Raw genomic sequence first — 23,905 nt, 5'->3', positions numbered from 1 at the left:
GTTTGGCTAACGGTTTGTCTATCTTGTTGATTTTCTCAAAGAACCAGCTCTTGGTTTTGTTGATTCTTTGGACTGTTTTCTTAGTTTCCAATTTGTTAATTTCAGCCCTGAATTTGATTATTTCCAGATGTCTACTCCTCTTGGGTGTTTCTGCTTTTTTTCTAGGGCTTCCAAAATGACAAAATTTTCTAAATAGAGAATAGATGGTATTTTTCAGGATTTGGAACAAGAAAGAGATAGTATAAGTTTGGTGTAGTGACAAAAGGACATTATGAGAAAAACTATTCTATATTTTGACAGTGATATACACTGGGATTTTTCTGGAAAATTTTTATCATGTAGGAAAAATAAATAAAGGGTTTCAATAGAAATCATTTTGTTTTCTACAATGTTATGTGAATATGCAGGTATGTCAAAGAATTACATGTAATTAAAATAAATTAAATACAAATTCAAGATATTGAAATACAATAAGCAAACTATAAATCAGTAGGTTAAAGATAGACTTAATGGATATGAGAAGGAACTAATGAATTAGTCATGGGAATCGTTGTTTGTGTTTTTATGCTGACCTTTTCCCATTGTGATGTCTCTGGTTGGAGCATGTGCTCAGTGCCTGCTTGGACCCTGGAACTTTCTGTGGCTTTTCTGGGTGACCCCAGGTCAGATCCACTAGTGTTCCCGACTGTGGTGTCTCCTTGGTGCTAGAACCCACAGATGCTGCTGTTTTTGCAGGCCCCAGCTTGCTCTGTGCCTCAGGGAGTTCAAGAGCTGCTCCAGTGTTACAGAGAGATTTGGGTGATTGTTCAGGAGGCAAACTGTCTCTGTCAGTTTTTCATTTGGGAAGCTGCTAACTTACACTTCGGTTTGCTCAGGTAATTAAGTTTTATTCCTTCTCAAGTCTCTGATGGGGTTGAATATCAGATAGTTTAGTTTTATAATTAAGCTTAGTTGTTTAGGGGTTAAGATGTTTTTAGGTCTAGATAGATGTTTTAAGTTGATAATGATGAGATGTGATAGATATTGATTTACATTCAGAATTTTAGACTCACCAAGATAAGAAAGATGTTTTCTTCAAGATTGCCAAATACAAATAGCCAAAACACTATCAATGTAACATTTATATATTCCTGATTGTTTCATGGTTCACTTTGCTGTATGTAGTTTATTTATGTGTAATATATAAATGTATATTGAAAAGAGAAATATAATTTAAAAATTCAAAAATGTTTGAAGAAATAATATCTAAGACTTTTCTAAAGTAGAAGTATATTAAAGTAGAGATTCCAGAAATGTTTAAACTCTAAGTAAGAGAAATCATATGTAAATACTCCATAATGAGTTGACTTCTTAACAGGAAAAGTAGAATTTTCAAGACAGTGGAATATTATCTTCAATATGCTGAAAGTATCAACTTAGAATTCTATATTTGGAATCTATTAAGTCTCAAGTAAACAAAAAAATAATGACAACCACACCACAGTATTTAAGCAATAAATACACCTCTAAGAGAAAAGTGTTTACTGTTGATAATCAAGCCATGCCCTCATACAGTAAGCAAATTATCTGTCACTGAGCTATACTATGAGCTCTAAGAGTGTTCTTTTGGGTTTGTTGTTGTTGTTGAGTAGAAAAATCATCCTAAAATTGGTACAGAAAAGAAGGACCAAAAAAGAAAAATAGAAAAAAAATGAGAAAGAAAAGAAAAGAAAATGTATGGGTAATCTAAGGAAATATTCATTGACTAAACAACAGCTGTAATAAATTATGGAGTTTTAAGCACATGTAGAATTAAAAATATACCACAAAATAACATGAATTACAAAAGGAGTTAATAAATGATCTGAGATCTTTGCATTATATATAAAAAAAAAAAAATTCCAGCCTGCTTTAATTTAAATGTAACTTGTCCTCCAAGATTTATGTGTCAGAAATTGAACTCAGAGTGGCAGTATGAAAAATGGTAGAACATTTAAGAGATGGGGCCTAATGGGAGGACATTAGGAGCATCATTCTTGCTAGGTGATGGTAGTGCACGCCTTTAATCCCAGCACTCAGAGACAGGTGGATCTCTGAGTTCATGGCCAGCCAGATCTACAGAGAGAGTTCCAGGACAGACAGGGCTAAACAGAAAAAACATGACTCAAAACTTCCCCTCCCCAAAAAAGAAAGCATCATCCTTGGTATGGAATACTGAAGTTCTTATAGGACCCTATTTAGTTTCCATAACACTTAGTTGCTATAAAAGATTAAGCCTGGCTACTCTCTGGTTTCTTGTTTCCTTTTTCACCATATAATCTTATTCTCACATGAATTCCTAACATAGAGTAATTCATTGTGATATACCTTAGTGGAGTAAAAGATGAACAGGTGCTATAGCTTGATCTTTGATTTTCAGTATCAAAAATTGTAGCATAAACATTTTTCATTATAAAGATCAGCCTCAATTATTTTGTCTTAGTAACAGAAAATGAACAACTATATGGTCACAATAACACCTCCTCTCTCTCTCTCTCTCTCTCTCTCTCTCTCTCTCTCTCTCTCTCTCTCTCTCTCTGTGTGTGTGTGTGTGTGTGTGTGTGTGTGTGTGTGTGTGTGTGTGTGTGTGTGTGTGTGTGTGTGTGTGTGTAGGGAATGGGATAAAAGCCAGGAAACCAGAAAAAGGTCCTCATAACTAGAAGTAAAGACATTGTAAGGGATATGGCTGAGGAAGACAATAGAACAAAATTAAAGAGAATACTGGGAATGAAAGGATACAACAGTCAAAAGTGGAACAGGTAGATAAGTGTGGAAGAGACAAGAAATGACCAAAATAAAATATAAATTAAAAACCCACAGAGAAACCTACTACTTTGAAAAAATTTTAAAGTGAAAATAAAAGAAAGATAATTTAATAATAGTAATATGAGATTAAATAGACTTTAAGAAAAGCAAAAAGATTGGCGATATATGCTAGGTGACTTGGGAGGCAAAGACACTTGCTACGAAGCCTGGCAATATGAGTTTGATCCATAGAACCCACATGGATTGTCTGTCCTCTGACCTCCACATGTGTGCTGTGGCATGTGCATGGGCACACAAACACACAATAAACAAACAAACAAATACATAATTTAAGATATATAGAATGATGATGAAAATTTCACATTACTAAGAATATATAACAATACAAACTAGACATGATGGATTTCGCTTGAAATCCTAGCACTCAGGGTCTAAGTCATAAGGATTGACATAAGTTTCTGGACAGTCTGGCCCACAGAGTGAGATCTGATCTCAAAAACAACCAAACAAAAGTCATACAAATTTATATACATATAACAAAGTTGTCTCAACTATATCAAGAAAAATAAGAAACACTAAAAACAGAAACTGAAAAATCTATGTAGTAACAGATGTTATCTTTGGTCTGTAATGGAATTATGAAGTTGTGTCATGTAAGATCTTCTGAGAAGCAGAAGTCAAGAAAATTAGAAATACAACAGACATTTTACAAGCAAGATAAAGTTCTGGATTCGGTCCCCAGCACTAAAAAATGTAAACTGTACAACAAAGAATACATATGACCACAACAATTATAAAATATATTAAGCTAAAAGACAATAAAATACTCTATATTATGGTTAAACTGAAGGTTAGATGAAATTTATAAGCTTAAATGCATTATTAGAGAACAAGAAAGCTTTAAATTCAATAATCTGTTCTCTCACCTCAAGAAATTTTGCAAGAAAGAGTAAATGAAACATGTCAAAAATGATAGAAAGAAATGTACCTAACTAGAAAGCAAAAGTAGTATTGATGATCAAGGAAATAAAAACTTTTACTTCAGCTTCTGCTCCTCTAGAACCAGTCCCCATCCCCAGCTCTATAGCAGACCACCTGCTGAGGTGCCCCTTTCCTCTCTGACTACATCTCCAATGCATTACAGACCAGTTTTCCTTATGAATACAGATGCAAAAATTCTCAATAAAATACTTGCAAATGCAATCTAAGAACACATCAAAAATATCATCCACCATGATCAAGTAGGCTTCATCCCTGAGATGCAGTATGGTTTAATATACAAAAATCAATAAGTATAATCCAAAATATAAATAAGCTGAAAGAAAAAAGCCACATGATCATCTCATTATTAAATGAAAAGGCCTTTAACAAGATCCAACACCCCTTCATAATAAAAGTACTGAAGAGATTACTGATACAAGGAACATACCTAGATGTAATAAAGACAGTTTGCAGGAAGCCTCATAGCCAACATCAAATTAAATGGGAAGAAATTCAAAGCAATACTACTCAAATTAGGAACAGACAATGCTGTCCACTCTCTCCTTACCTAGTACTTGAAGTCTTAGCTAGAGCAATAAGACAACTGAAGGAGATAAAGAGGATACAAATGGAAAACAAAGAAGTCAAAGTATAATTGCACATGATATGATAGTATACATAAGTGACTAAAAATTCCACCAGGAAATTCCTACAGCTGGTAAACACTTTCAGCAAAGTAACTGCATAGAAAATTAACTAAAAAAAAATTACTAGCCTTCCTTTATACAAGTGTTAAACAAGCTGAGAAAGAAATTAATGAAACAATGCCCTTCACAACAGCCACAATAATATAAAATACCGCAGTGTAACTCTAACCAAGCAAGTGAAATGCCTGTATGACAAGAACTTCAGGTCTTTAAAGAAAGAAATTAGAGAAGATATTAGAAGATGGAAAGATCTCCCATCCTTATGGATCAGTAGGATTAACATAGTAAAAATGGACATCCTACCAAAAGCAATCTACAGATTCAATGCAATCTCCATCAAAATTCTAATACAATTCTTCACAGATTTTGAAAGGACTATTCTTAATTTCATATGGAATACAAAAGACCCAGGATAGCTAAAACAATCCTGTACAATAAAAGAACTTCTGGAGGTATCACCATTCCCATATTAAAGTTGTACTACAAAGCTATGGCAATAAAAATCAGCATGATATTAGAATACAAATGGACATGTTGATCAATGGAATCAAATTGAAGGCCCAGACATAAATCCATCCAGCTATGAACACCTTATTTTTGATAAAGAAATCAAAACCACATACTAGGAAAAAAGGCAGTATTTTCAACAAATGGTGCCAGTCAAACTGGATAGTTACATGGGGAAGAATGCAAATAGATCCATACTTATCACCCTGCACAAAACTCAAGTATACATGGATCAAAAGTCTCAGCATAAAACAAGATGCACTGAACCAACCTTATAGAAAAGAAAGTGTGGAATATCCCTGAACTCATTGGCACAAGAGACAACTTCCTAAACAGAACTCCAATAGCTAAGGCACTAAAGTCAACAATTAATAAATAAGACCTCATGAAACAGAAAAGCTTCTGCAAGGCAAAGGACACCATCATTTGGACAAGGCAGCGGCCTACAGAATGAGAAAATATTTTTATCAACTCCACATTTTATAGAGGACTAATATCCAAAATATAAAGAACTCAAGAGACTAGATATTAAAAAAACCCAAATAATTCAATTTAAAAATGTGGTAACCCAGACCAGAAAGACACATATGGTATGTACTCACTTCTAAGTGGATATTAGTCATAAAGTACAAGATAACCATGCTACAAACCACAGACACAAAGAAGCTAAGCAACAGGGAGGGTCCAAGGTGGGATACTTGAATTTCACTGAGAAAGGGAAATAGAATAAACATGAGGGTGGTGAGAGATGGGGGATGCAAACAGGGGGGATGAAGTGGGGAGAGAATGGAAGGAGAGAGTACTGGGAGAGACAAATAGATTGAGGGGGCAACTCTGGGGCAAGCTAGAAACCTAGGACAATGGAAAGTCTCAGGAATCTATGAGGGTGACCCTCGCTAAGACTACTAGAGGATATGGTGCCTGAACTGGCCATCTCCTGTAACCAGGCAAGACATCCAATGGAGGGTTTGGGACACAAACCCAGCCACAAAACCTTAGACCCACAATTTGTGTTACCTACAAGATGTGCAGGGGTAAACGATGGAGCAGAATTTGAAGAAAGAGCCAGCCAATGACTGGCCCAGCTTAAGACCCAAGCCAGGAGAGGGAGCCCATCCTGGAACTATTAATGATACTCTGCTATACTTGCAGACAGGAGGCTAGCATAAATGCTATTAGAGAGGCTTCACACAGAAACTGATGGAAACAGACGCAGAAACCCACAGCCAAACATTAACTGGAGCTTGAGAAAACCTGTGAAAGAGGTAGATGAAGGATTAAAGGAGCCAGAAGGGTCAAGGACGCTACAAGAAATCCTACAGAATCAATTAACCTGGGCCCAAAGGACTCATAGAGACTAAACTGAAAACTAGGGAGCATGCATAGGATTAATCTAGGCCCTCTGCACATATGTACTAGTTGTATAGCTGGGTGTTTATGAAGAAATCCTAAAGTGGAAATATTGCCTACCTTTGGATCCCTTTCCCCTAACTGGGCTGCCTTGTCTAGCCTCAGTAGATGTGCCTAGTCTTATTGCAACTTGATATGTCAAGGCTGATTTAGATCCATGGGGAAACTCACCTTTTCTGAGGAGAAGGGAAGGAGGGGTGCATGGGGGGTGAGTTGAAAATGAGGGACTAGGAGGAAAAGAGGGAGGAGTTGAAAATGAGGGACTAGGAGGAAAAGAGGGAGGAGAAACTGCTGCTGTAAAGTAAATAAATAACATAATTAATAAAAAGGTACACAGATCAACTGAAAATTCTCATTAGAGGAATCTCAAATGGCTGAGAACACTTAAAGAAATGTTTGAACATCCTTAGCCATCAGGGAAATGCAAACCAAAAATACTTTGAGGTTCCATATTACACCTGTCAAAATGGCTAAGATCAATAACACAAGTGAAAGCTCATGCTGGTGAAGATATGGACCAAGGGGAACAGTCCTCCTTTGCTGTACACTCAGTATGGCAGTTCCTCTGGAAGATGGCAATTAATCTACTTCAAGATTTAGAACATACCAAAAAGACACCCCGTCATACAAATACACTTGTTCAACCATATTTATTGTTGCTCTATTCATAATACCTAGAAATTGGAAACAACCTAGATGTTCCTCAACAGAAGAACAGACTCTTTGAATGTGGTACATTTACATGATGAAGTATTACTCAGCTGTTGAAAAATGATGCTATGAAATTTGCAGGGAAGTGTATGGAACTAGAAAAAATCATACTGAATGAGATAACACAGACCCAGAAAGATAAACATGATATACATTTTTATATATGTGCTTACTTGTGGATATTAGCCATTAAGTCAATGATAACCAAGCTACAATCCATAGACCCAGCGAGGTTAGGTACAGAGGTAGGGACTAGGGGGACACATGGATCTCATTAGCAGGGAGGATGGAATAGATTTTATGGGTGGAGTGGAGGCAGGGGATGAGGATGGGAGGATCAGGTAAAGAAAGGGAGGGGAGATGGTGTTGAAGGAAGGGATATGGAGAGAAATAGGGGGACTTGAGGGTCATTTGAGATGTGGCATGGAAAACCGGTGCAGCGGAAACTTTCTAAAATGTATGAAGGTGATCTTAATAAAGTTGCCAAATAATGGAGATGGAGTCCCAATTGGCCCACTTGTCACCAAATGAAACTCCCAGTCCTGAGGCTGGGTTACATCTAATTGGGTTGTTGGCCAAAGAGGGTCCCATGGAAATCCCCAAACAACCCTGGCTGTGGCTCTCCACAGACTGACAGCAAGGCCCCATTGCTGACGACAAGATCCACACAAGTTATTGGACATGAAGAGGTCCAGCTGGTCCCTACATAGAGCCTTCACCTCTACATTCTAGTATCTTTGGTACAAGAGTGCACTCTGCTGGCTACCAAAAAAGAAATGTAAACACCAATCCAGCCACAAAACCTTTGGTCTACAATCTGTCCTATGTACAAAATACTCTAGGGCAATCATGTTATAAAGACTGTTGGAGTAACCAACCAATATATTATTTGACTTAAGGCCCATACAACAAAATGTAGCCCATCCCAGACATTGTTGAGTAACAAAGAACCAGAGATTAGATAGCTCAGAGAGCTGGGGTAATAATAACAGTAAAATGACTCATAATTATATTCTGCTATCTTTGTACATCAGTGCCTTATTTAGCTACCATCAGAGAAGCTTCCTCCTGAAACATATGGGAACAAAAACAGAGACCACAGCCATATATTATACAGATACTGAGAGATTTTGTAATATACAGGTCTAAATGGTGTGTCTCCACTAAAACCTTCCCTTCAGAACTCCAAGAACACAGTGGAAGAGGATGCTGATAAAGTTTAAGAGCCAGATAGGATGGAGGACATGAGGAAAAGGCCCTCTATATGAACTGAGAAAAGGCCATACTAACTCAGAGACTGAAGCAGCAAGCACAGGGGTTACATGGGTCTGCACCAGGGCTTCACCATATATATTACAGCTTTCAGTTTAGCATTCTTATGGGACTCTTGAGTTTGTGAAGGAGTGGGTCTCTGATCCTTGTGCCTTTATTGGGTCTCTTTTCCTTCTCTTGGTTTGCCTTGTCCAACTTGGATGTGGTAGTTTTTGTTTTATCTTGTTATATTTTATTTTGTTATATTTTGTTGTTATCTCTTAGAAGCCTATTATTTTCTAAGAAGAGACAGAAAGGGATCAGGATGGGAGGGGAAGTGGGAGGAACTGGGAAGAGTAGATGAAGGATAAACTGTAATATAATCAATATTGTATGAGAAAAGAATCTATTTTTAATAAAAAGAATAAAAATGTACTTGAGAAGGGCAAATAAAATGGATAAAATCCTGGAAATCATGGCATATAGAAATGACAATAACAAAACCAATTAAGCAGTAAAAGATGTATATCGCCACCGATACTGTGGCCTTTAAACTGTTATAAGACACCATGAATAACTTTATTATAGTAAAATGAAATTTTAGATAAAGTAGAAATATTGCTAAAAGTTATGCAGATCAGATTACTGTCAAAAAGAAGTAGAGGACCAAGATAACACCTGAGAAAGACCCTCTAGAAAGTCTCTCCTCTCTGAGACATTAATTTGAGCAAGATATTTGTTCACACACATTTCCAAGAACCGATTAAGCCAAATAGGACACTGTATTGCTGTATTTTAGCATATTAAGAAAAGAAACATTACAGAGGCATGAAGGAAGGAGTTTCCCATATTATCCCACTTCCAACTCTAAAGAATGCAGCCTAGAAAGAGACAAAAGAAAGTAAGTCCAGTACTTAAATTTGTCCCAGTATCAGATCTGCCACAATGAAACCCAGTGATAGGTACATACCTGTAGTCCATACCTCTTGATGACTGAGCCTCTGGTTTTGTTTGTTTGTTTGTTTGTTTTACAGCTTAGTACCAGGTCAGCCTTGATGAGGCCCAGGTAGGCATACACCAAAAATTTAAGGTGCATGATGCATAGCAGAAATCTGTTTTGGGGGGAGCATAAAACAACATAATGATGCCACGAGTGTGTCATACTCATGATATTCAGAAATATAGATGGATATATTTGTGTTTTTCTACAATGGCATATGTTATGGAATAATATCAGTTTTATTAGCTTCAATGTCTCATAATCTCGATTCCATTTGAGAGTTGGTTATTGGCAACCACAAGTTCTTTTATTCCACTCTTAATTACTCTCAGATTGTACAGTATAAGTAAGTCACCCAGTGTGTTCTCAACCTCCCTAAAATTTAGTATGTAGCCCAGGCTGCTCTTAAATTTGTGGTAATCCTCCTGCCTCAGCCTCCTTAAGTGATAGGATTACAGGTGTGAACCACCATACTCAACAATATAATGGATTTTTTAAAAGATAACATCATTTGTGGCACAATATGGTGATCTAGAGCTAAAAGATCCTCAGTAACATGGGTATAGTTTCTAATGTTGTGCTGGTCTCAGTAGACCAGGGGAGTCAGCCTTTCAGTATTGGTGGCCACAAGACTACCTACTCTATTTCTCCTGCAACTTCCAACAACATAACACGAAGCGGGTGATTATTAAAGTGATGAAGAAAGGGAATGTACACATCAAATTATTCCATAAGCCCCTAGGACTGTGAATTCCATGGTGAGTCACAGAGCTGGGCATGATCCTACTGTCCCTGATCACAAGCAGGTGACTGAGAAAAAAAGCCAGACACCATTTACGAGGGAATAGATTACTCTTTTCAGATACTCTTCCAACTCATTTTCAAAACACTAACTACAGATTAGGAATAAGCCTAGGCTTGAAGCACCCTCTAGTGCTGGAACAATGATAGCAATGGAAAAGCAAACTCACAGTAAAAATGGCTTAGGACACCATATGCAAAAGTATAGTTCAGGATGACCTGTAACTGGCAATCCTCCTGCCTTACCACCACAACCAGGTAGGGCACCATTTAATGCTGAAGTCACAGACACATCTATAGTCAATAAGCAGCTTACTCAGAAAGATAGATACAAACAAACCCAGGTTATAAAAACTAAAATAAATACATAATATTTTCATGTAAAGGTATTATCACACATCAACCAACATCAAGAAATTTCAGGGAAAGCCAGGCATAGTGACACTCATCTATAGTCCTAGCACTCAGGAGAATTGGGGGTGAGACTTATTGTGAGTTTGAGGCAAACCTAAGGCACACAATGAATAGCAGAAGACCTTATTTCACAAAAAGAGCCTTCAAGGAACTATAACTTAATAAACAAAAATAAGATACTAGCAGCGAAGTACATAGCATCTCATGTGTCTGAACACTTGGGCAGAACATTCAAAGTAGTTGTTTTAAGGAAATTCAACATGCTATAAGAAAACACAAAGAAATAAGCAAGAGGAGTAGCATGAGATGTTTACAATAATGAAGAAGTAATCATGCTAACCAATAGAATATGCACCCAAAATTGTTATGTAGAAATGAAATTTCCAGATAAACAACATCTGAAGAGATATATTTCCACCAGGGCTGTCTTACAGGGAATGTTCAGCTAGGCATGGAGAGTCATGCCTATAATTCACCCCTTGGAAAGGTGAAGCAGAAGAAATGTCATATGTTTGAGGCCAGCCATAGCTACATACTGATTTATAGGCCAGTTGAGGTTACAGAGTGAGCCTCTGTCTCAAAAGGGACAAGTAAATAACAGAAGGAAGAAAGGTAGGTTGTTTAAAGATAGTTTCTCAAACTAAAAAACAGAAATTTGGAAATTCATATTAAAATTAATTGGTTTAAAGTAGTTATATATTTGAATCTCTAATATTGTCAAATTTTCATGTAAATAATTTATATCTTTAGTATAGACCTGTTTTAAAGATAAAATTAAAATGGCTATTTTAATACATTAAGGTAAAATGTAAGAAGATGGTGTAAAATCATACATCTATATTTCAATATAAGGATACACATAGACTGAAAGTGAAGGGATAGAATAAATACTTCATGAAAAAATGGAATGGAAAAAAAGCAGAAGTAATTGAATTAGTTGGATTTTTTCTCATACATGTGGCAAAATAGCTAAGAAAATCAACTTGAGGGAGAAAGAATTTATTTGAGCCTACAGTTTCAAAGGATAGTACAATATAGCAAGGAAAGCAATGATGGCTGAGGCAGCTCAGTTCTAGTAGGAGAATCATGAAGCAGCAACTCATTGCTTTTTGGCAAATTTGTAAGACAGGATGGTAGTGGACAGGACTAAGACTCTCAGAACCTATCCATAATAATCTATGTCTGCTAGCTATATTTCACAAGTTCCACAACTTCTCCAAATTGTGCCACAAGTTGTGAACAGATTAGCCTGTGGTGGACATTTTACATTTAAACTGTAACAATAACCATATATAAAACAAGCCTTTACTTGAAAACATAAAAATTATACACAAAATAGAAATTTTAAATTAATAAACCTGAAAGGAATAGTTAGGCTCAATACAATAATACCATATGACTTTAACACTCCATTTTCAGTAATACAGATCATTAAGACCTAAGAGACATCCATAGAACATTCTATCCAATAGTTGACAAATATACCTTTTTTTCATCAATGCATGGAACTTTTTCTAGGATAGATCATAAGCCACAGAATAAGCCTTATTTTTTAAATAATCAACTGGATTTTTCTGGTCACAATACAATAAAATTGAAATTCAGTATCAAGAGAACCTTTGAATATTATATAGTTACATGGATATTAAATAACTTATTTTTGAACCAACAGGCCAAAGAAAATATTAAGAAAAAACTTAAAAGGTGGAGAACATGGAATACTTAACTTATGTCATGCTGCCAAAGAAGTATTTTTAAAAAGATGAAACATTGTGTAGAAGACTTGCTCTGAATGTATCTTTTTAATTCTCTTGGGTAAATACATAGGAGAGATATTTCTGAGTCATAAGAAAAGTGAATACTTAACTTTATGAAAATCTGCTAGCTAATTCTCTAAAGCAAGTGTACAATTTTATTTAGCCATCAGCAATGTATTAGAACTTTAAATGCTCCACAGAATCACTAGCATTATTATTATCATTTTTTAAAACACAATATTTTAGTTTTTAGAAAGGTTTGTTTGGTTGGTGGTTTATTTGTTTGTTGTTGTTTTTTACTTTGTGACTTTTCCTTCAAGTAAAGAGAAAATATTGTTGAGTGTCTGCTCATGTATTTATTGGATATTTTTGTATCTTCTTTTGTAAAGTATATATTTATTTTATACTCTGCTAATATAGTACATTGTGTTTACTACTATTTCTTTATTTTGTGTGTATGGGTGTTGTGTCTACATATATATGCCTAAGTATCATGTGCATGAAACACTTGCTGAGGCCAGAAGAGGGATTGGAATTACAGATGGTTGAGAGCAGCATGGAGGCTAGGAATTGAGCCTGAGTCTTCTGAATGAGAAGAAAATGCTCTTAACCTCTGAGCCAGCTCCACAGGCCCTGTGTTTTTATTTGTTTTTGTGTTTTTTAAAAGGGTTCTATATGTATTCTAAATGTCTGTTGTCTATAAGATATATGAGTGGTGAATATTCTCTCTCTACACAGCTTGCTTCTAATTTTATATCATTGTCTTTGGTGTGCAGGCATCTTTAATGCTGATAAAGTAGGATTTCTTACTTTTTCCTTTCTTTTTTCTGTTTTTGAGATTATAAAATAATTGAAGCATTTCACCCTTTTCATTTCTACCCCTTTCATATACCTGTCATTGCTCTCTTTCAAATTCATGGCATATTTTTAAACTGTTTTTCCAGACATATATATGCATATGTATATATTTTTTACATTTATAAATATATGTATGTAAATGTGTATATTTATATATTATTCTTAAGTATAACCTGCTCAGTCTGTTACTTTACTCATAATGTTACTTTTATGTACATTTTCAGGACTGAGCATTTGGTATTGGATAACCAATTGGTGTGCTCTTCCCTATAGAAGACTATTTTTTCCACTGTCAACACTCCTTTCCTTTATGCTTAGTGATTTTTTCTATGATGAGAAACATTTGCCTGATGAATATTTTCTTCTTTATGCACTTACAGTTTAGCATTTATATCTAAAGCCCATGATTTACTGTAATTTTGGTTTTTTGTATGGTATAAGTTAGGGTTTGAGGTTCATTTTCTTCAATATTCAAAAGTGGGAGAGACTTCCTTTCTATGTTTTAATGGCATTGATAATAAAAATTAATTGAGGGAATCAAAACAATGAAATGATGGCAGAACACTTAGGTCAATGAACCCAAATTGAAAAAAGAAACCCACAAAAACAGAGTCACATGGTTTCACTGAACTGATTATTTTAACAAAGGTACATGTCTGAATTACTTTTTTTTTTTTTTTTTTGGTATGAAGATACAATGACCAAGAAAATTTGTGGAAGAAAGAATTGAATTGGGGCTTACAGTTTCAGAGGATGAGTCCATGACCATCATGACAGGGAGCATGACAGCAGGCAAACAGGCAGGCCCAGAAGCATTACCTGAGAGTTTGCACCTTGATTGACAAGCACAAGGCAAAGAAAGAACAGTGGAAATGGCATGGACTTTTAAAATTTCAAAACCCACCCCCAGTGATACACCCCCCCAACAACACTATAGCTCCTAATACTTCCTAAACAGTTCCACCGACTGGGGAGCAAGTATTCAAATATATGAGCCTATAGGGCCATTTTCATTCAAAAATACCACGGCACAAAAGCAATTTAAAAGACTAAAGATAGCCCTTCAAGCAACTGTTCTGCGGCAAGTGGATAGCCATAGGCAAAAAATTTAAACTTCAACCTGAATATCACACAAAAGTCACTCAAATTGATAATAGATTTAAATACACAAAACCATAAAACTGTGGAAAATGTATAAGAAAAAAAACTTTGGGATGTAGCTCTTGGCAAGGATTTCTTAGATTTGACACCTACAGCACAATCCATTAAGGAAATGTAGTTCTTTATTGCTGCCCAGAATCATCAGGGACTAACACATCACCTATCATAAGCTTGAGAAAACATCAAAATCCAATATTTAAAATGGAGTTTCTATGGAATAAATAAGTGCTTTCACACCATCATTAAGTAAAAGAAAACGTAAATTTGAAAAATGGGCAAAAGGACATGAAGAAATAAAAAAGATGGTATATGTTCTAGTTTACCTTCTATTACTGTAAAATAATTTCATCTACAACATACAGCATACATCATGAAGTAAATCTGAACTAAAGCAGAGGTCATGGGAAAATGCTGCTTATTGACTTGTTCCAATTGGCTTGCTCAGTTTGCTTTTTTATGTATCACCAGAACAAAACAAACAAAGTGCCCTGCAGACTTTCACACAGGCCAATCACATGAAAGGCATTTTCTCAATTGTGGTTTTGTCTTCCCAGATGACTCTAGCTTGTGTCAAATTTAGTCATCTCTGAAACCATATGCACACAAACAACAAAAATATAATTAAGCAGGTATATATATGTGTGTGTGTGTGTGTGTGTGTGTGTGTGTGTGTGTGTGTGTGTGTGTGTGTAACAGTAATAAAGAGGCTATCAATTTGAGAGTGGGAAGGAAGAACATAAGGATTCAATGGAGAGTACCTAGAAGGGGTTAGTAGAAAGAAAAGAAAAGGAAAATGAAAAGAGAAATTTAGATTATGTTTTAATTTAAAATATACATTGAAAATCTAATCACTGAACTAGATGTCGTGGCACATGCCTTTAATCCCAGCACTCAGGAAGTAGAGGCAGGCATATCTCTGTGAGTTCGAGGCCAGCCTAGTCTACAGAGCAAGTCCAGGACAGCCAGGGCTATAAGAGAAACCCTTTCTCAAAAAACAAGCAAACAAAATCTAATCAGCAATCTGGGCATAGTGGTGGTACACACCTTTAATCCCAGCCCTCTAGGAGGCAGAGGCAGGCAGATCTCTGTGAGTTCGAGGCCAGTCTAGTCTACAAAGGGCAGCTAAGACTACACAGAGAAACCATGTCTCAAAACAAAACAAAACAAAACAAAACAAAACAAAACAAAATCTAACTAGCAGAGTATACATATAGCAAATAATCCCATTAAAAGTATGTCCAACATCATTTGGCAAGAAGATAACTCAGCAGGTAAAGGAACTTGCCACAGAAGCCTGACAACCTAGGTTGAATCACCAGAACCCAGGAAAAGCAAACTATAGTGACCAAATCTGTAATTCCAACACTCCTATGACAAGATGGGAGGCAGGCACAGAATAATCACCTAGCTAGCCTAGAGTACACAGAGTGGCAGAAACAACAGAAGATTCCGTGTTTTAACAAGATGAAAGGTGAGAGCCAACTCCCCAAAAGTTTGCCTCTGATATTCTCATGGAAAAACTAAGGTTTCCTTCATATTTAGCATACTGTAAACTGACAAGGTGTAAACACACTTCAAAGTAATTATTGCAAAAAATATAAGTAATAAATGAGAAAAGAGACATATGAAGGGAAAAAGAAAATTAAGTTAAGGAAGAGAGAGGAAGTTTAAGTGGGGAAGTGGTACCCATATGTGTACACAGGTATAATTCTTTTAATATCATAATATCACTATAGAGCTATCAAGAGAGCCAAATGTTTTTATTTTCTTTTTTCCTTTTTGTTTTATTTTAAAATTTTATTTTAATTAATTAATTAACTTTACATCCTGAATGTATCCTTGTCCCTCTTCTCCTCCCAGTTTCACCCTCTCTCTCTCTCTCTTTCCCCCTACCCCTCCCCTTTTCCACAGAAAAGGGGAGCCCCCCTAACTCATCAAGTCACATCAGGACTGAGAACATTCTCTTCTCCTGTGGCCAGGCAAGGCATCTCTGCCAGGAGGGAGTGATCAAAAAACAGGCAGCAGAGTCCATGTCAGACACAGCCCCATTTCTCTTTATAAGGAACCCACATGAAACCTGAGCTGCCCATCTGTGTAGAGGGCCTAGGTCCAGTCTATGCATGGTTCTTGGTTGGTGCTTCAGTCTCCTCAAGCCCCTCTGGGACCTTGTTAGTTGGCTTTGTTGATCTCTTTGTGGAGCTCCTGTTACCTCCAGGTCCTTCTATCCTTCCCCCTGCTTTCCACAAGACTCCTTATGCTTCAATTAATGTTTGGCTAGGAGTCTTTGCATCTGTTTGGATCCACTACTGGGTGTAGTCTCTCAGAGGACACCTATGCTAGGCTCCTTCCTGTCTGCAAGCATAGCAGAATATCATTAATAGTGTCAGGGGTGGGCTCTTTCCCATGGAGTGGGTCTCAGGTTAGGCCAGGCATTGGTTGGACATTTCCTCAACCTCTATCTTTATCCCTGCACATCTTGTAGACAGGGAAAATTTTGGGTCAAAATTGTTGTGGGTGGGTTTGTGTTCCTGTCCCTCCACTAGGAGTCCTGTCAAGTTAGAGGTGTCTTCACTTTCCATGACTCCTGATACTAGGAGTCTTAACTAGAGTCACCCTCATCTCCTTCCAGAAGCCTACACTGCCCCAGGTCTGCACTATGTCACAGAGATACCTCCACCCACATATTTTCTTCTCTATGCAGACTCTCTGTCCTCCTGCCTCTGCTCTCCCAAGTTCTGATTTTCACCCTCATTTCTCTCTGCACTCCCTTTTTTACTTTGTTCTTTCTCTTCAACCATGTCCACTGTCTATTCTATTTCCCCTTTTGAATGAGATTTGAGCATCCCCCTTGGGTCCTCCTTGTTACTTATTGCATTTACTTTCCAGAACTCTATTTCCGGGCCCACACTTCAGCCTGCATTATTGGAGACCTGCCCAAACCAGAGACAACCAGATGGCTAAAGGCCAGCACAAGAACACAAATCAACAAGAGCCAGGGCAATATAGTACCATCAGAACCCACATATCATACTACAACAATCCCAAGATCTCTTAACACAGTTGAAGCACAGGAAAATGACCTTAAATACAATCTTATGGAGATGATAGAGACCTTTAAGGAAGAAGTAAATAAAATTCTTAAAGAAATACAGCAAAATAGAATCAAACAGATGAAAGAAATGAATAAAATGGTTCAAGACCTGAAACTGGAAATAGCAGCAATATAGAAAACACAAAGTGAGGGAATCCTGGAGAAAGAAAAGAACAGAAGCTACAGACACAAGCGTCACCAACAGAATATAAGAGATGAAAGAAAGAATCTCAGGTGTAGAAGATACAATGAAAGAAATTGAAACATCCATCAGTCAAAAAAAACAAGTCAAATCCAAAAAGTTTCTAGCATAAAACATTCAGGAAATTTGGGACACTAAGAAAAGACCAAACCTAAAAACAATATGAATAAAAGGAGAAGATTCCCATATCAAAGGCCCAGAAAATATTTTCAACAATATCACAGAAGAAAATTTCTTAACCTAAAAAAGAGATGCCTATAGTACAAGAAGCTTACAGAACACTAAATAGAATGGATGAGAAAGAAAAATCATCCCACCACATAATAATCAAAACACTAAATGTACAAAATAAAGTTTATTAAAAGCCACAAGGGAAAAAGGCTAAGTAATATATAGGCAGACCTATTAGAATTACACCAGAGATGCATAAACAGAACCCACCATTCTGATGAATACAAGAAACATACCTCAACAACAAAAATAAACTTTACTTCAGTTAAGGCTGGAAAAAGGTTTTCCAAGAAAATAGACCCAAGAAGTGAGCTGGAGTAGCCATTCTAATATCTAATAAAATAGCAAGCCTCAACCAATACAAGAAAATTGACATAACCCCTTGTATCTTATCAGACCACAATGGATTAAACAACATCAGAAATAATGAAAAGCCTACACATTCATGAAAACTGAACAATTCCCTACTCAATGACCACTGTATCAGTGAAGAAATAAAGATATTAAAGACTTCCTAAAATTCAGTGAAAATGAATGTACATCACACTCAAACTTATGGGACACCATGAAAGCAGTGTTAAGAGGAAAGTTCATAGCACTAATTGCCTCCATAAAGAAAGTGGAGAGATCTCATATTAGCAACCTAACAACACACCTAAAAGCTCTAGAGAAAAAGCAAATGCATCCAAAAGGAGTAGACAGAAGGAGATAATCAAACTCAGGGCTGAAATCAACATCAATAAACTAGGAACAAAAAGAACAATACAAAGAATCAGCAAAACTAAGAGCTGGTTCTTTGAGAAAAACAACAAGATAGACAAACCCTTAGCCAAACTAATTAAAAGACAAAGAGACACTATCCAAATCAACAAAATAAGAAATGGAAAGGGGGACATAACAACAGACACTAAGGAAATACAAAGAATCATTAGATCTTACTTCAAAAAGTGCATGTATAATCGGTATCTGTACATGTTATTGTATAATTCATAATTAACTTGAATATATTGAATAGATATAGTTTTTTAAAACTTGAAAATAATTCCTATACTTTCAAAAAAAGCCTTAGTCCATGAAATCAGAAAATTTAAATGAAATGGTCCTTTTCTCAACAGATTCCACTTACTAACGTTAAATCAAGATCAGGTAAACAAGTTAAATAGTCCTATAACTCCTAAGGAAATAGAAGCAGTCATTAAAAGTCTCCCAATGGAAAAAAAAGCTCAGGGCCAGATGGTTTTAGTGAAGAATTCTACCAGACTTTCAAAAAAGAGCTAATACTAAAACTACTCAAGCTATTACACAAAATAGAAACTATAGCAGGATATTTTATCTCAGTGTAATTCATGAGATTATGAATGGTAAAAATCTGTCTTTCATCCCATTGTGATCTTTGAGATTGAACTGTAAATCCCTGTTTCTTGTGGTTGAACCTTAACACACCTTTAATCCAACAACTTTCTGTTTGTTGTAAACAGGTAATTAAGGTGTGGTTCAGCTAGCCTTACACACACCTATAATCTAATACACACACACACACACACACACACACACACACAGGATTTAATAAAGTCAACTCTAGGTCAAGAAGTGGAGCAAGAAACCAGATGACAGGGATTAAAGAGTTGAGGAGTATTTAAGACAGCCTGTAGAGGTAGAATTCTTCTTTGGTGATTTTAGCTCTTGGGCATTTGGGAATTTAACTTGAGCTTTTTAGCTCTCGGCTCTTTGCTTTCTAGGTCTTGAGCTCCTCAGCTCCTTGGCCTTTGGCTCTTTGGGCTTTGAGCTAACAAGTCATTGACCTTGGGGTTTTTGGCCTTCCTGGGACGTCAGCTGAGCCAGTGAAGCTTTTGGGCCTTTTCCATTGGGACATGATCTGAGAAGGAAGTTCAGCTGGGTGCTTTCTCTGCCTCTCTGAGCTAGCAGGTTTTTCACCACAGCATCTGTCTCCTGAGTCTTTACTGGTAAAATAGAATGGCCAGCAATTTTTCAATTAAAACAAGAAACAGAAGGAGCATTGCTCAACTCATTCTATGAGGCCATAGTCACCCTGATACCTAACAAAGATCCAACAAAGAAAGAATTTCATACCAATTTTCCTTATGAACATTAACGCAAAAATATTCAACTAAGCCAGACATGCTGGTGCATGCCTTTCGTTAGAGCACTCAAGAGGCAGAGGCAGACAAATCTTTGAGTTCAAGACCAGGCTGTTCTACAAAGTGAGTCCAGGACAGCCTGGGCTGTTACACAGAGAAACCCTATCTCAAAACAAACAAACAAACAAACAACAACAAAAACCTCACAAACTAAATTCAAGAACACATCGTAAATACTATCCACCATGATCAAGTATGCCTCATCTCAGGCATGTAGGGATGGTTCAATATACAAAACTCCATCAACATAATCTACCACACAAACAAATTGAAAGAAAAATAAAACACATGATCATCTCATTAGATGTTGAAAAAGCCTTTGACTAAATCCAACACCCTTTCATGTTAAAAGTCTTGGAAAGACAAGGGATATTAGGCACATACCTAAATACAATAAAGGCAATATACAGCAAGCATATGTCCAACATCAAATTAAATGGAGAGAAACTTAAAGCAATCCCACTGAAACCAGGAACAAGACAAGGCGGTCCACTCTTACCGGATCACTTTAATATAGTACTTGAAATCCTTACCAGAGCAATAAGACAACTAAAGGAAATCAAAGGGATGCAAACTCTGAAAAATGAAACACATCTATCTGCCAAATTTCATTTCTTTGGGCACCTTTTGGGTGACTTCCTGCAGATAATGGAGTTTGGTTATACAAAGTACAAGTAGTACATTGCCTTATAATTTCCTTAGCTTGCTGCCAAGTGATAGAAAAATATTTCTTCAAACCTTTGTTGTTAACATGGTGTTTCTTATGAAATTCTGTGGCTTCTAGCACATTTCCTATTAACAGCTGATTAATTTCATCATTACCTTGTGCTAGAGGGCTTGGTAAACCCATATGGTATCTGATATGTGTTATATACATAGGATGATTTCTATTTATAATTACTTGTTATAGTTGAAGACATAGTGAAATTGATTCTGAAGCATCCAGAATAAGTTCAGTAATTTAAATATGTAAAACAACTTTCTGCATATCGTGAGTCAGTAACTATATTAAGAAATTCATGAAAATCGCATAATACCATAAGAATAGCATACAACTCTGATTTTTTAAACTGAATCACAAGGGCTCTGAACCACTTTACTTGTTTTTCCTGACTTATACACTACCTTTCCTGATTTATTTGTATCTGTATAAAATGTAGGTGCTCCAGAAATTGGTGTCTCCTTTACTATATGAGGGAGAATCCAATTAGTTCTTTTTATAAATTGAAGTCTCTTGCTTTGGGGATATTTGTTGTTAATCTCTCCAAAGAAGTTACTGCATGCTTTTTGCCAATGTTTGTTTTCTGCCCATAATGGGCAATTTCAGAATTAGTAAAGGGAACCACAATTTCCACTGGGTCTATTCTAGCTAATTAATGAAGTCTTGTTTATCCTTTCAGAATCAATTCAGAAATATTTTCTAAATAGTTCTTTAATTTTTACTCTATATGCTAAAATATCCATTCTAAGACACTATCTTCTGTCTGCATAAAAATTCTTGTGGGAGAATGAGTAGAAGGCAAAATAACTAATATACATTCAAGCTTTGGATCCAATCAATCCACATGTGCACCCTGTAATTTCTTTTCTACTAGAGCCAATTCTCTTTCAGACTCAGCTGTTAATTTTCTTGGACTATTTAAGTCCTTAGCTCCTGGTAAGGGTTGAAATAAATTACTTAGCTCTTGAGTAGTTAACCCAATATGAGCTTTAGCCAATTAATATCTCCCAGCAACTTTTTGAAAATCATTAAGAGTTTGTATCTGATTGTACTTTCTGTGGTTGAATTCTCTGTAAATCTATCTTACATTCTAGATAATTGATAGAATCACTTCTTTGCATTTTTCAGGAGCAATTTGTAATCCCCAGCAAGGCAAAATTTTCTTTACTTCAGCAAACATTTTTCTAAGGTATCTGTATCTGAATCAGCCAATAAGATATTCATATAATGATAAATTTTAGATTGAAGAAATTGTTTATGAATTATTTCTAATGGCTGTTACACAAAATATTGGCACAAGGTTGGAAGGTTTAACATTCTTTGGGTGCCAAAATGTTCCTATTAAGAAGAAAAAGTCCTACATCGTTAGATTTTACCAATGAAGATTCAGGTGTCAGATGCTGGGGTGAAAACCTGCTATCTCAGAGAGACAGAGAAAGCATCCAGCTGACCTTCTTACTCAGCTCATGTCCCAAAGGAAAACCTTTCCTACTCAGCTCACCTGTCAGCCCAGGAGGAAAAGGCCTGCTAGCTCACCCAAAAGCTCAGGAGGAGAAAGCCAAAAGCTAAAGAGCCAAAGAACTAAAGAGCAAAAAAGCTCCATTGTCTCCACACTGACATAAATACCCCTCAACTTAAAGTCCCTCTTTTGTGTTAATCCTTGTCAGCTATTTTCTTGCTCTGCCTTTTGACCTTTATTAAATCCTGTGTACAGAAAGCTCTTGGATTAAAGGTGCGTGCTAGATCTGAGCCATACCATAATCATTTGCTTAAAATAAACAGGAAATTCTTGGATTAAAGGCATGTGCCAGGGCTGAATCACACCAAACAAGAAATAGGTTTTTATAGTTCACAATCTTGGGTTCACAATGGGATCAAATATCATGAAACAAGCATGTAAGCAAATGCATTGATTACTTGAACATATAAGTTTCATTTAGATGCCAACTTGGATGAATATTTTCTAATGTGACACAAAAGAGTAAAACTTTAATTCTAATACAAGCCTTGTATGGCCCACAAACTAGAACTACAAAAGACCATACTAAGTTCTTTTTGCCATTCGAATTCAGCAAAATGTCAAGATCTCAATTCTTGGATTCACAATTCTCAAAAGGACCTTTTAAAATGAACCATTTCATTTCCTATAATGCTTCATCTTCTAGAAACCTCAAGGTATAGGGAAAGGAAGGAGAGGTTGTATGAGGGGGTGAGGGTGGGATCAGGAGGCAATGAGGGAGGGAGTAACAGTTGGGATGTCAAGTGAACAAATTAAAAATTAAAAATTAAAAACAAAACAAACAAACAAACCTCAAGGTAAAGCTCACTAGTGAATTTTCCAACACGCAGCTGTTCTCTTTGACATAGGTAGTTTTCCAAGCATCATAGATCACTACTTCTATGCCATCATGAAAGCCTTATCTTTTTTCCTGCTGTCCTCTTTCCTTTCTGTATAGTGACATCTTTGATACTATACTGTAGTTGCCTTTATGAAAGGCTGTTGTAGTGGGAAAAAAACCAGAGCATTTGTTGGTTTTGTGGTCTGGTACCTGTCCATGTTCTCATTGAGAGTTGCCTGAAACTAGAAGGAAAGAATACAAAGCAATCCTTGATATTTTAGACATCTCAATCGTAAGTGCTTTCATTGGAAATAGCACCATGAACAACTACTCTTCTAATTGCCACTCAAGTATAAAATCCTATTCATTTGATGTCTACAAAATACAGATTGAATTTGCAGGCATCTTATACTCAAGACCCAGAAACTACATATGTGAATATGAATAATTGCTGGTATAATGTCACAGGATTCAATTCAGTAAAGTCTTTTCCATTAAATTTGGTAATACTCATTTTTTTCTGCTCTAAAAGAACCACTAAAAGGGCTGAGAATATATCTGCCAGGAGAGTGATCCTTTTTTGTTTAAACTGCATAAGGCCCTAAGTCTGATCCTCATCTCACACAAAAAGGAGATCACTAAAGAAAGGTCACACTGAGTCATGTTCAAGAGGTATACAGACTAATGTTTGGACAAACTTAATGTCCAATGTTTGGACTTTTGTTCAAATACCACTAGGTAGCCCTTGTTTTTCACTCCTCAATGGCCTATGTTGCCTCTGGAAATTTTGCTTGCACTGCTCTGTCTCCTCCCTCGTTTA

The 23,905-nt window shown here is 36.3% G+C and overlaps 1 protein-coding gene across 2 annotated transcripts in view; it reads right to left on the bottom strand.

Annotated features, from left to right (window-relative positions):
- Positions 1 to 23,905, bottom strand: part of Spry3 (sprouty RTK signaling antagonist 3) — a 103,405-nt gene that overhangs the window by 73,454 nt on the left and 6,046 nt on the right. Inside the window, exon 1 of one of the 2 annotated variants that reach the window (XM_051141694.1) lies at positions 9,322 to 9,465. The exons of the other annotated variant lie outside the window; for it this stretch is intronic. The gene's annotated coding sequence lies outside the window, so the exon portion shown is untranslated. Of the gene's footprint in view, positions 1 to 9,321; positions 9,466 to 23,905 lie in introns of those variants that run through there. 2 annotated transcript variants of the gene reach the window in all.

This window comes from Acomys russatus, chromosome X (genome assembly GCF_903995435.1).
Source record: "Acomys russatus chromosome X, mAcoRus1.1, whole genome shotgun sequence".
In the NCBI taxonomy this organism is placed as follows: domain Eukaryota; kingdom Metazoa; phylum Chordata; class Mammalia; order Rodentia; family Muridae; genus Acomys; species Acomys russatus.
Note: the sequence above shows the minus strand (reverse complement) of the source record. Positions and strands in the feature narration are given on the sequence as shown.